The 12,473-nt window shown below is 42.8% G+C and overlaps 1 protein-coding gene across 1 annotated transcript in view; it reads right to left on the bottom strand.

Annotated features, from left to right (window-relative positions):
- Window positions 1-10,930, bottom strand: part of LOC144692674 (interleukin-23 receptor-like) — a 52,834-nt gene extending 41,904 nt beyond the window's left edge. The window contains exon 1 of the mRNA XM_078561769.1: window positions 10,761-10,930. The gene's annotated coding sequence lies outside the window, so the exon portion shown is untranslated. The remainder of the gene's footprint in view (window positions 1-10,760) is intronic.
- Window positions 10,931-12,473: the final 1,543 nt, after the last annotated feature.

Below are 12,473 nucleotides of genomic sequence, written 5' to 3' on the forward strand. Positions count from 1 at the left end.
CTCTAACCTAACAATGCTGACAACTACCTGACAACACTGTCGTGGCCCAGAATAAAACCCCTCACAGAACCCCACAACTCTCACTATAATTGAAAGCACCACCACAACTATGGGCCAGCACAACTTGGAGGGTGCAATTAGTGAGGTTCCCCATTTATCATGATAAGTGAGCAGAACCACGAGCAGGACTTTGACCTTGTCAGACGGGCGCGGGTGGCCGGGCCTGGGAGCAGTCGCGAAACTGACCGCTGCCTGTCGGCCCCGACCACAATTTCACGCTGGCTGGCTAATTAACGGGCAGCCAGCGTGAATGGCGTGCTGCAACACTGAGGGCTGCCAGGGTGGGGGCGGGAGGGCGCAGAGGTTTGCGCATGCGCACGGGTGCACGCACAGAAAGCTCCCTGAAGGCACAAAGCTACCTCAGGGAGCTGAAGATTTTTTAAAAATAAATTATTTAAAAATATTAAAAACATGTCCCCTCATGTGATTCTGTCACATGAGCAGGATCATGTTATAAATGAGATTCAAACATTTTTATTTTATTTTTAATTCCTGTTGGTAACCTCATCCTGCCCATGGAATATGTTTCATAAAAAATCCGAAGGCCGCCCAGCCAATTCTCCTGCCTGCCAACCGTAAGGTTGGACGGCAGCAAAATATTGCATTCAATTATGACTTTAACGGCCTTAATAGGCCTGTTAATTGTTGGTGGGTGTGCCCACTGACCGAACTATCGGGTGAATACGCGAAGATGTCGGGACGCTCACCTAGTGTCATCGCGCGTCATTTTAGGCTCGAGCAGGTCGGGTGCGTGCCCACCCGCTCAGCAAAAAATTCTGGCCCATGTGTGTATTCGGATACAAGCAGCAGAGTTTTGGAGGATCTCAAGCATGTGGAGGGCACAAGATGGGAGAAGAACAAGCATAGCATTAGAATAGCTTACTGGAGGTAACAAAACCACGAATGAGAGTTTCAGTAGCAGATGCAGTCAGGCAGGGCCAGAGATGAGTTGTACTATGGAGCTGGGAGAAGGTGGGGTTTGTAATGAAGTGATTATGCGGTTGGAAAGTACAATGGACGGCCCATCTGTTTTCCCCTGAACAAGTTAGATTAGAACTATGTCCATGATTGGAGCGTTTGATGTCACAGTGAGTATATGAAATGGAGAGAGTTATAATCTCCAGTACTAACATCCCTCACCTTGAATCCCCAGAAAAAAATGGTGGGATTTAAAGCTGCATTTTTACCATGTTCTAATGGAAGCATATGCTGTCAAAGTCATAGTGAAAGAGGAGGTAGTTGAGATACTGGAAGGGCTAAAAAGAGGAGCTACTAGAAAAGCTGGCAGTACTTAAAGTTAATAAATCACCAGAGCCAGATGGGATTCTTCCAACGATACCGTGAGAAGTAAGGATGGAAACTGTAGAGGTATTGGCATAATCTTCCAGTCCTCCTTGGATACAGGGGACTGAAGAATTGCAAATGTTACACCCTTGTTCAAAAAGAGTATAAGGATAAACCTAGCAACTACAGGCCAGTCAGTTTAACCTCAGTAGCAGAAAAACTTTTAGAAATGAAAATCTGGGATAAAATTAACATTTAGTCGGACAAGGGTAAATTAATCGAGGACAGCCAGCATGGATTTGTTAAAGGCAAATTAACTAATTTGTTTGAGTTTTTTGATAAGTTATCAAAGAGGTTGATGAAAGTAATACAGTTATGGACTTCCAAAAAGTGTTTGGTAAAAGCCACATAGTAGACTTGGCAGTAAAGTTGAAGTCCATAGAATTAAAAGGACAGTAGCAAGATAAATATGAAGTTGACTAAATGACAGGAAACAGAGTAATGGTGAACAGTTGATTTTCAGACTGGAATAAAGTACACAATAGGGTTTCCCTGGGTTGGTGCTATGACCATGCTTTTCTTCATATATAAATTAAAACTTGGACTTGGGTGTAATGGGCAGAATTTCAAACATTGCAGATGACACAAAACTGGATGTATATGAACTGTGAGGAGGATAGTGGTGGATTTCAAGAAGACATAGACAAGCTGGTGATATGGGCGCACACGGGGAAGATGAAGTGTAATACAGAGAAGCGTTAAGTGTTACATTTTGATAGGAAGAACTAGGAGAGGCAATATAAAATAAAAAGCCCAATTCTAAAGGGTGTTCAGGAAAAAAAAGACATGGGGTGATATCTTCACACATCATTGACGGTTGAGAAAGTGGCTGAAAAGACATATGGGATTCTAGGCTTTATTATTAGAGGCAGTGAGTACAAAAGCAAGGCAGTTATGATGAACCTTAATAAAACATTAGCTCTGCCTCAACTGGAGTATTGTGTCCAATTCTGGGCATTACATTTTGGGAAGGATCTAAAGGTTTATGACTTAAAGATTTACAAGAATGATTCTAGTTCTGAGAGATTACTGTATGTGGATAGATTGGAGGATCTGGGTTGTTCAACTTAGAGAAGCTTGAGAGGAAATTTGATAGAATGGTTCAAAATCATGAGGGGTATAGGCAGAGTAGCTAGAGAGAAACTGTTCCCATTGATGGAAGGGCCCAGAACTAGAGGACACAGATTTAAATGATTGGCAAAAGAACCAGAGTGACATGAGGAAAATAATTTTCAGCTGTGTGTATTTATGGCCTGGTTTATGTCCTAGCGTGTAAAATTAAAGCACATGGGATTGGGGGTAATTGAGATGGATTTATATAAACGACATAGATGACTATGTGAGAGGTAGGATTAGTAAGTTTGCGGATGACACAAAGATTGGCTCGGTGTTTAACAGTGAGGTTGAGTGTCTTGGGCTACAGGAAGATATAGATGGGATGGTCAAATGGGCAGATAAGCGGCAGATGGAATTTAACCCTGAGAAGTGTGAGGTGATACACTTTGGAAGGAGTAATTTGACAAGGAAGTATTCAATGAACGGCATGACACTAGGAAGTTCTGAGGAACAAAGGGACCTTGGCGTGTGTGTCCATAGATCTCTGAAGGCGGAGGGGCATGTTAGTGGGGTGGTGAAAAAGCCATATGGGACACTTGCCTTTATCAAATGAGGCATAGATTACAAAAATAGGGAGGTCATGTTGGAGTTGCATAGAACCTTGGTGAGGCCACAACTGGAGCACTGTATGCAGTTCTGGTCACCACATTATAGGAAGGATGTGATTGCACTGGATGGGGTGCAGAGGAGATTCACCAGAATGTTGCCTGGGATGAAACATTTAAGTTATGAAGAGAGGTTGGATAGGTTTGGGTTGTTTTTTGTAGGAGCAGAGAAGACTCAGGGGCGACCTGATCGAGGTGTACAAGATTATGAGGGGCATGGACAGGGTGGATAGGGAGCAGCTGTTCCCCTTAGTTGAAGGGTCAGTCATGAGGTGACATAAGTTCAAGGTGAGGGGCAGGAGGTTTAGGGGGCATGTGAGGAAAAACTTTTTTACCCAGAAGGCGGTGACAGTCTGGAATGCACTGCCTGGGAGGGTGGTGGAGGCGGGTTGCCTCACATCCTTTAAAAAGTACCTGGATGAGCACCTGGCATGCCATAACATTCAAGGCTATGGGCCAAGTGCTAGTAAATGGGATTAGGTAGGTAGGTCAGGTGTTTTTCACGTGTCGGTGCAGACTCAATGGGCCGAAGGGCCTCTTCTGCACTGTGTGATTCTGGATAGAAAACTGGTTGGCAGACAGGAAACAAAGAGTAGGAATAAACGGGTCTTTTTCCAAATGGCAGGCAGTGACTAGTGGGGTACCGCCAGGATCGGTGCCGGGACCCCAGCTATTCAAAATATATATTAATGATTTAGATGAGGGAACTAAATGTAATATCTCCAAATTTGGAGATGACACAAAGCTGGATGGGAGGGTGAGCTGTGATGAGGATGCAGAGATGCTTCAGGGTGATTTGGACGAGCTGAGTGAGTGGGCAAATGCATGGCAGATGCAATATAATGTGGATAAATGTGAGGTTATCCACTTTGGTAGCAAAAACAGGAAAGCAGGTTATTATCTGAATGGCTATAAATTGAGAGAGGGGAATGTGCAACGAGACCTGGGTGTCCCTGTACACCAGTCACTGAAGGTAAGCATGCAGGTGCAGCAGGCGGTAAAGAAAGAAAATGGTATTTTGGCCTTCATAGCCAGAGGATTTAAGTACAGGAACAGGGATGTCTTGCTGCAATTATACAGGGCCTTGGTGAGACCACACTTGGAATATTGTGCAGTTTTGGTCTCCTTATCTGAGGAAGGATGTACTTGCTATAGAGGGAGTGCAGTGAAGATTTACCAGACTGATTCCTGGGATGGCGGGACTGACATATGAGGAGAGATTGAGTCGATTAGGGTTATATTCGCTGGAGTTCAGAAGAATGAGGGGGGATCTAATAGAAACCTATAAAATTCTAACAGGACTAGACAGGGTAGGTGCAGGAAGGATGTTCCCGATGGTGGGGGAGTCCAGAACCAGGGGTCACAGTCTGAGGATACGGGGTAGGCCATTTAGGACTGAGATGAGGAGAAATTTCTTCACCCAGAGAGTGGTGAGCCTGTGGAATTCGTTACCACAGAAAGCAATTGAGGCCAAAACATTGTATTTTTTCAAGAAGGAGTTGGATATAGCTCTTGGGGCAAAAGGGATCAAAGGGTATGGGGAGAAAGCGGGAGCAGACTATTGAGTTGGATGATCAGCCATGATCATAATGAAATGCGGAGCAGACTCGAAGGGCCAAATGGCCTACTCCTGCTCCTATTTTTTATGTTTCTATAGAACGCACTGCATGAGAGGGTGGTGGAGGCAGATTTAATCATGGCATTCAAAATAGAACTGGATAAGTACCTGAAGGGGAAAAGCATTGTAGGGTGTAGATCTAGCTAAATTGTACTCGCAGAGAGCAGGCATAGGCTTAATGGGACAAATGGCTATCTCCTGTGTCATAACCATTCTATGATTTTAATGTATTACGCCACTTTTCCCCTTGAAAAAAGAACTTTCAAAAATATCTCAATGCAACTTCCACAACTAGAGTACAAGAGGGTAGCAGTCTTGCTTCAGCCCTACAAAGGCTGGTTAGACCACACCTGGAGTACTGTAAGCAGTTCTGGGCACCACACCTTAGGAAGGATATTCTAGTCTTGGAGGGGATGCAGCATAGGTTTACCAGAATGATACCTGGACTCCAATGATTAAATTACGAGGAGTCATTACATAAATAAGAACCTAAGAACTAGGAGCAGGAGTAGGCGATTCAGCCCCTCGAGCCTGCCCCACCATTCATTACGATCATGGCTGATCTCATTTCGGCCTGAACTCCAATTTCCCGCCCTCTCCCCATAACCTTTCAACCCATTACTAATTAAAAATCTGTCTACCTCATCCTTAAATTTATTCAGCGTCCCGGCATCCAGTACACTCTGAGGTAGTGAATTCCATAGATTCACGACTCTTTGAGAAAAGTAATTCCTCCTCACCTCTGATTTAAATCTACCACCCCTTAGCCTAAAACTATGGCCTCTCGTTCTTGAATACCCCACAAAAGGAAACATCCGCTCCACGTCTACTTTGTCTATCCCCTTTAGCGTCTTATATACCTCAATTAGATCTCCTCTCATCCTTCTAAACTTTAACGCATATCGGCTTAAACTGCTCAATCTCTCCTCATAAGACAAGCCCCGCATCTCTGGAATCAATCTAGTGAACCTCTTCTGAACCGCCTCGAGTGCAACTATATCCTTCCTCAAGTAAGGGGACCAAAGCTGTGCATTGTACTCCAGGTACGGTCTCACCAATGCCTTGTACAGTTGCAACAACACTTCCCTATTTTTATACTCTATTCCTTTAGCAATAAATGCCAAAATTCCATTTGCTTTCCTTATTACCTGCTGTACCTGCATACTAGCTTTCAGTGATTCATGCATGAGGACACCCAGATCCCTCTGCACTGAAGCATTCTGAAGTTTCTCTCCATTTAAATAATAAGTCACCTTTTTATTCTTCCAACCAAAATGGATAATCTCACATTTATCCATGTTAAACTCCATCTGCCAAATTTTGGCACATTCACCTAACCTATCCATATCCATTTGTAAATTTCTTATTTCTTCATTGCAACTTACATTCCCACCTATTTTGGTGTCATCTGCAAATTTAGCTGTAGTACCTTCTCTCTTGGAATCCAAGTCATTGATATAGATTGTAAATAGTTGGGGCCCAAGGATCGAACCCTGTGGCACCCCACTAGTTACAGCTTGCCATCCAGAAAATGACCCATTTATCCCGACTCTCTGCTTTCTGTTGGTTAGCCAATCCTCTATCCAAGCTAATTTATTACCCCTAACTCCATGTGATCTTATCTTGTGTATTAATCTTTTGTGTGGTACCTTATCAAAGGCCTTCTGGAAGTCCAGATATACTACATCTACAGGATCCCCATTATCCACTATGCTTGTCACATCTTCAAAGAATTCTAGCAAATTAGTCAAACATGATTTACTCTTCATAAAACCATGCTGACTCTGATGGATTGCATTTTGACTTTCCAAATGCCCCATTACTACTTCGTCACTAATGGATTCCAACAATTTCCCAATGACAGATGTTAAACTAACTGGTCTATAGTTTCCTACTTTCTGCCTCCCTCCCCTTTTTGAATAAGGGCATTATATTAGCATTTTTCCAATCCACTGGAACCTTTCCAGAATTTAGGGAATTTTGGAATACTATAACCAATGCATCCACTATCGCCGCTGTCACTTCCTTTAAGGCCCTGGGATATAGGCCATCAGCTCCTGGGTACTTGACACCCTTTAATCCCAATAGTTTGCTCAGTACTTTTTCTCTAGTCACAGAATCACAGAATCATAGAATCACAGAGTGCAGAAGACGCCCTTCAGCCCATCGAGTCTACACCGACACGTGAGAAACACCTGACCTACCTACCTAATCCCATTTACCAGCACTTGGCCCATAGCCTTGAATGTTATGACGTGCCAAGTGCTCATCCAGCTAACTTTTAACAGATGTGAGGCAACCCACCTCCACCACCCTCCCAGGTAGCGCATTCCAGACCATCACCGCCCTCTGGGTAAAAAAGGTTTTTCCTCACATCCCCCCTAAACCTCCTGCCCCTCACCTTGAACTTATGTCACCTCATGACTGACTCTTCAAATAAGGGGAACAGCTGCTCCCTATCCACCCTGTCCATGCCCCTCATAATCTTGTACACATCGATCAGGATGCCCCTCAGTCTTCTCTGCTCCAACGAAAATAACCCAAGTCTATCCAACCTCTCTTCATAACTTAAATGTTTCATCCCAGGCAACATCCTGGTGAATCTCCTCTGTACCCCCTCCAGTGCAATCACATCCTTCCTATAATGTGGCGAACAGAACTGCACACAGTACTCCAGCTGTGGCCTCACCAAGGTTCTATACAACTCCAACATGACCTCCCTACTTTTGTAATCTATGCCTCGATTGATAAAGGCAAGTGTCCCATTTGTCTTTTTCACCACCCCACTAACATGCCCCACCACCTTCAGAGATCTATGGACAGACACGCCAAGGTACCCTTGTTCCTCAGAACTTCCTAGTGTCATGCCGTTCATTGAATACTTCCTTGTCAAATTACTCCTTCCAAAGTGTATCACCTCACGCTTTTCAGGGTTAAATTCCATCTGCCACTTATCTGCTCATTTGACCTTCCGATCTATATCTTCCTGTAGCCCAAGACACTCAACCTCACTGTTAACCACCCAGCCAATCTTTGTGTCATCTGCAAACTTACTCATCCTACTCCCCAACATGGTCATCTATGTTGTTTATATAAATGACAAATAATAGGGGACCCAGCACAGATTCCTGTGGTACGCTACTGGACATTGACTTCCAGTCACCAAAGCAGCCTTCTGTCATCACCCTCTGTCTCCTACAACTGAGCCAATTTTGAATCCATCTTATCAAATTACTCTGTATCCCATGTGCATTTGCCTTCTTTATAAGTCTCCCATGTGGGACCTTGTCAAAGGCTTTGCTGAAATCCATATAAACTACATCAATTGCACTACCCTCATCTACACACCTGGTCTCCTCCTCAAAAAATTCAATCAAATTTGTTAGGAATGACCTCCCCCTGATAAAGCCATGCTGACTATCCCTGATCAAACCTTACCTCTCCAAGTGGAGATAAATTCTCTCCTTCAGAATTTTCTCCAATAGTTTCTCTACCACTGACGTGAGACTCACTGGTCTGTAGTTCCCTGGCTTATCTCTACAACCCTTCTTAAATAGCGGAACCACATTAGCTGTTCTCCAGGCCTTTGGCACCTCCCCCGTGACCAGAAAGGAATTAAATATTTGGGTCAGAGCCCCTGCGATCTTCTCCCTTGCCTCCCTCAGCAGCCTGGGACACAAATCATCCGGACCTGGGGATTTGTCCACTTTTCACCCTGCCAACACCTACAATACTTTGCCACTCCCTATATCAAGAACCTCATCTATACACCTGGTCACCTCCTCAAAAAATTCAATCAATTTGTTAGGCATGACCTCCCTCTGACAAAGCCATGCTGACTATTCCTGATCAAACCTTACCTCTCCCTCGCAGAACCTCGCAGTCTCTCTCCCCGAGTTCGATATCTTCATCCTCATTCTCTTGGGTGAAGACGGATGTGAAGTATTCATTCAACACTCTACCGATGACCTCTGGCTCCACCCATAGATAGTGATGGTGATTGTTCTAAGTTCCTCCTTCTCTATACCCTCTGCACTATCTGTTACTATTGGGGTGGTACTAGTGTCCTCCACCGTGAAAACTGAGGCAAAATATTGATTAAGCGTCACTGCCATTTCTGTGTTCCCCACCATTAACTCCCCAGTCTCATCCTCCAAGGGACCAACATTCGCTTTAGCTACTCTTTCCTTTTATATACTTGTAGAAGTTCTTGCTATCAGTTTTTACATTTTGCGCTAGTTTTCTCTCATGATTTACCTTTGCTCTTTTTATTATTTTTTTAGTAACTCTTTGTTGATCTTTAAAAGTTTCCCAATCTTCTAGCCTGCCACTGACCTTTGCAATTTGGTATGCCTTAGTTTTTGCCTTTATATTATCTTTAACTTCCTTGCTTAGTCATGGATGCTTTTTCCCCCTCTTACCATCTTTCTCCCTCTTTGGAATATATTTTTTTACTTGGGAGGAATTGAATATCTCCTTCAATAACTGCCACTGTTCCTCAACTGTCCTACCCTGTAGTCTTCCTGCCCAGTCAACTCGGGCCAAATCTGCCCTCATGCCTATGTAGTTACCTTTGTTTAACTCCAGAACACTAGTGAGGGACTCAAGCTTCTCGCTCTCAAACTGAACTTGAAATTCTAGCATCTCTAGCATCTAGATCGCTCTTCCCTAGAGGATCCTTTACTATGAGATCCTTAAATAATCCCATCTCATTGCACAAAACCAAATCCAGAATAACCTGCTCTCTAGTTGGTTCCACAACATATTGCTCCAAGAAACAATCTCTAATACACTCTATGAACTCTCCCTCGAGGCTACCCTTGCCAATTTGATTAGTCCAGTCTATATGCATATTAAAATCATCCATGATTATTGCTGTGCCTTTCTTACATGCTCCCAGTATTTCCTGGTTTATACTGTGCCCTACTGCTGAACTGCTGTTTGGGGACCTATAGATTACTCCCACCAGTGTCTTCTTTCCCTTGCTATTTCTTATTTCTACCCAGACTGACTCTACGTCTTGCTCTCCAGTGCCAATAAAATTGTATTCACTGGAATTTAGATAGTTCAGGGAAGATTTGATTTAAGTTTTCAAGATAATAAGGCAAACTAGTGAGAACCTATTTCTCCTGTTGGGAGATTAGAATCAGGGCACAGCCTAAAATTAGAGACAGTCTTTTCAGGAGTGAAATTAGGAAACACTTCTTCACACAAAGAGTGGCAGAAGTTTGGAACTCTTCTGGTGGCAGTGCATTATCACAGTATGTGGAACTGAACATATAGAAACCTAATGCTCCTCTGACTGTGGACTATAAGAGCCCTGCACAAAATGAACTCGGTGAGCAATGCAGTGTTCATTGGCCACACTTCACTACTACATTTGGACCAAATTTCGAATCGCACTAAGATAGCCTATGCGGGTGGTTGATGTGTAAACTGGAGCTGCATGAATGCTGTTCTGAGTTTGGGGCACCTAGCTGGGCAGAGTGATTACTAGTATACACAGCATTCAGCTGTGCTGCACCAGGTATTCAGCCCACCAACCCTTCTGCAAGAGCTATCCAGTTAGTCCCATTTCTCTGCCTTTCCCCCACACACTTTTTTGCATTTTTCATTTTGAAATATTTATCCACTTTTCTTTTAAAGTTGTTCGGTATTCTGCTTCCACCATTGTTTCTAGTTCTATACTCTAACAACCTTGTCACAAAAAAAGATATTCCCCACCCTTTCCTTTTGGTGATAATCTTAAAATTGTGCCTTACAGTTACCAATTCATCGAGCGATAGATTCTCCCTGATTAACTTTATCCAGAGTGGAGAATTTAAAATAAAGCTATGGATTTTTCTCCAAAACCAGGGTAGCTATTCCTAAAGAATAAAACTTTAAGTGAATCTAGAACTGTCTTTAATAGTTTTAAAAGTTATGTATTCTTTTAGTTTTAGTGATAACATAATTACCCTAACTTTTGTGACTCAAACAGCAATAATGATCTAAAGAAAGTAGTCAGTTTGAATTACCTTGTTCTCCATTAAGGAGCCTTTTCTTTCCACAGATTGTATTGTACTCCTCCCTGAGCCGTTGTTTCTGTGCAGTCTTCCTACCTGCTTGTTTTCCCAACAAATGACCCCTTTATCCACACAGATTTTGGCAGGAGGAGGTGCTGAATGAACACCTAAGCTGGCACTAAGCATAGTCTTAGCTTTTCCATTTAAGTACTAAATGAATCACATGGCTCATTGGGAAAGCCCCTTCAGGGGGCTGAATTCTGTGATTCTTCTGGGCTCTCGCTGATGTCTGGCAATACACTTCCTTCAAGTGCAAGAGACCTATCTTGATGATGATTGACAATCAGCTACCTGACGTTGTTATGAGAATATTTTTGATGTTTAAAAATACATGAATAGCAAGTCGGATATATTTTAAATTGTCACAAGTTTCCATTACAGTTCTTCACGAGAAGGCAAATTATTTCAAAATTTGAAATCGTAAATGTAGAAAAAAAGTCACACAAAATAACAGGGTGCTGAAATGACACAGAAGATTTTAGCTTTTCATCTATTTCCTGTTTAAATGTATTATGATCTTTAAAAAAAACATACATTTTTTGAAAGAACTAATTCTCAAAAAAGATGCGCATGAATTTTCCTTCTTTCAAGAAAATATTTTAATTTCAAAACTAGTATACATTTCATAGTTAAACGATTTAAGCATGTTGATATATTTTTTCTCTTGAGAACCTGACCCACTTTGTACACCCACATCTCAATTCTGAAAAAAGCTTAAATACAGAAATCTTAGCTTTAATTCTATTGAGCTGAAGGTCACACATGTGTACTACAATTATTACCGTATGTGGTCATTAGTATGGCATGGGTTAGGAAATTCCATTCAGTGATAACAGACAAATAAAGACAGACATTTATTCCATTAAAAATGTAACACGCTGGGCAGGAATTTTAGGTCAGCGTGCGGCACAATTGGTGGGCCCAGGAGCGCCACCCGCGATTTCACGTGCCAGCCAGCGTGAAGCACGAGCTAGAATGCTCAGTGCTACCGGGGTGGGGGTGGGAAGAGAGCAAGCACTGAAGTCAGTGCGGGCGCAAGCGAGCGCTCACAGAAAGCTCCCTTAAGGCAGAGAGCTACCTCAGGGAGCTGAAGACCTCAAAAGTTTTAAATAAAGACTTTAAAATCACAACAAAAATGTCAAAGGATCACAAACAGTCACATAAACATAGACATTATAAAAATTCTGTCCATATATTTTTTTTAATTTAATAACGGAAACCTCATCCCACCCGTGGATGAGGTTTCCTGAAAAATGCAAAGGCTGCCTGGCAGATTTGCCCACCCGCCAACCATAACATTGGACAGGCAATGAAAAAATCTCTGTTAATTGTGCTGTTAATGGGCTTAATTGACCTCTTAATTGTTGACGGGCACGCTTCCAAGTTTAGCAAGCGCCCACTGACCAAAATATCGCGCGAGATGATGTCGGGATGCTCACATGACGTCATCACATGCTATTTTACACTAGAGCTGGTCAGATGTGTGCCCACACACCGAGCTAAATATTCTGCCCATTAAATTTTTTACTAAACTGTCCATTGACAAAGTAGCGAAACGTGCCACATGCTGAGCCTACAATCCAAATAGTTCCCACCGATTTTGATAATGTTAGCTTGGGTACTTGAACCACCTTTTCACAATATCTCGAAATGCTTCACAACCAA

This window comes from Cetorhinus maximus, chromosome 17 (assembly GCF_964194155.1).
Source record: "Cetorhinus maximus chromosome 17, sCetMax3.hap1.1, whole genome shotgun sequence".
Taxonomy (NCBI): domain Eukaryota; kingdom Metazoa; phylum Chordata; class Chondrichthyes; order Lamniformes; family Cetorhinidae; genus Cetorhinus; species Cetorhinus maximus.